A 2,004-nucleotide genomic window follows, 5' to 3' on the forward strand; every position below is an offset into this window, starting at 1 on the left:
TGATTTGCAGATATGACAAGATCATAACATTCTTTTTCTCTAATTGTCTAATCTTCTAAAAATAAGGTTGATTTTATCTGTAAAGAAGGTTTAACTGTGAAACCAGAGGCCATTGTTACTTCTGACTAGTAGTAGTAAAGAATTAATGAAACCTAGCTAATGTCTTCTGGTTTGATTTGCAGATATGACAAGATCATTACATTCTTTTTCTCTAATTGTCTAATCTTCTACAAATAAGGTTGATTTTATCTGTAAAGAAGGTTTAGTCACTATAAGTTTAAGTATAAAATAATCTTTACTCTGCAACAGTGATAAACTGTTGTTTTATTTGCCCACGTGATTTTTTTTTTCTCTTCCCAATTTTTTTCTGCTGTGTTTAGGATGGATTAGATAGAAATCAGTAGTATCATGATGGACTTTATGTGACCTGCTATGATAGTTAAGGTTATTTTTAACTCACTTTAGTCCTCTTAACTTGTTGTCGATATTGTGAAAATTTGTCGTATGGTCCAAATTTTAAATCATCTGTGGATATCTTTGATGTAATTGGTAGTCTCGGACCAGCGAACCATGGATGTAATTATAGGTGCAATGTTAAGGGTTTTGGAATTTCAAAGATTAGAACCGTGGTGGCATGAGCTATAATGTCTGTCAGCAATATCAAGGGTTGCCACATTTGTGACCATTATTTTGAACCTCAGAATAGAACAAGGGCAAGTTGGAGTGAGGATTTGATTGGAACTCTTTCTTGATCACGGCAAAGTCTCTCAGCATTTTGGTAATGTTCTCATATATCCTTGTGTTCCACCTTTATTTGCTGTGAATCAATGTCCTGTTTTCTGTGCTTGTTTTGCTTTGCTCTGTTCAACAGAAAGTTTTCCATTAGCTTACTTTAATTGTATTAGTTTTTCACAAAGTTTATTTTTAATATATGCCTATCTTTTAACTTTGTAATGGATAACTTCTTTATGAATTATCAAAACATGTGAATTATAAAATCTTTTTTTATGCATTTTGTGTAGGGACTTTTTTAATTTTAGTTCTTGTTTTAGTTTTTGTTTAGTATTGGTTACTCTTAATTGACATCAATAGAATTATTAACTTGGCATTGTTGTGGTAATAAAAAGTGTTATTTGAACATGTGACGTTATGTGATGTATTTACAGGGATTAAAATAAGAAATATTTTGTTTACGAGATTAAAATAAAATATTTATTGGGTTTAAATCAAAGTAACATATTTATAAAGACTGAAAAGAAAGTAATTAATTTACGGAGTACAATTAAAAGAAAATGCCATATTAATAGAAGATATTTAAGATTTACGTCATTGATAACTAATGCACATTCAGATTTGCTGACTTAACTAGTTCTTTTGAAAAAAATGTTAAATCAATTATTTTAACATTAACAATTTATTCATTTTGTTAAACTGTCATAATATTTATCGAAAATTCAATATGATTAAGTAAATGTTTTTTCTTCTACTTTAAAAATCATTTGCAATTATTTTACAAATAGAAGTATCAAAACATGTGAATAAATTGGTTAAAAATTGACTTAAATTTAATTATTAAATTTTGCGTGTGTAAAAATAATAAGTTCTGATAATGGGAGAACTTGTTATATTCCTCTTAATGAAAAAAAGAGCTCCTACAATGATAGATCAGCTAGTAGTTGATAATCTTTTAAACATATAATTCCTCCATGCAATCATACATTCTCTACATTTTAAAATAAAATATAATTTATAATTTTTGTGTTTTAATCACTATCATTATATCATTCTTTTTTATTTTACTCTCTAATGACATCATGAGTTGACTAACACTTTAAATAATGTTCAGTATTGAGTTGACAATTTTATTCGCAACCTTAACTTTTAGTTTCTCCTTTAGCTGCTTCCACCTTAGAACAACCTAAACTTCCTCAACAGATAGAGTCTCTCTTACATACAGCAGGATTTCTATGAAATGATTACTCGCCTAGAAAATAAACACCACAA

The 2,004-nt window shown here is 28.3% G+C and overlaps 1 protein-coding gene across 1 annotated transcript in view; it reads left to right on the forward strand.

Annotated features, from left to right (window-relative positions):
* Window positions 1–953, forward strand: part of LOC106765202 (exocyst complex component EXO70A1) — a 4,441-nt gene extending 3,488 nt beyond the window's left edge. The window contains exon 2 of the transcript XR_002668268.1: window positions 554–953. The gene's annotated coding sequence lies outside the window, so the exon portion shown is untranslated. The remainder of the gene's footprint in view (window positions 1–553) is intronic.
* Window positions 954–2,004: the final 1,051 nt, after the last annotated feature.

The sequence above is a fragment of the Vigna radiata genome, chromosome 6, assembly GCF_000741045.1.
Source record: "Vigna radiata var. radiata cultivar VC1973A chromosome 6, Vradiata_ver6, whole genome shotgun sequence".
Lineage (NCBI taxonomy): Eukaryota > Viridiplantae > Streptophyta > Magnoliopsida > Fabales > Fabaceae > Vigna > Vigna radiata.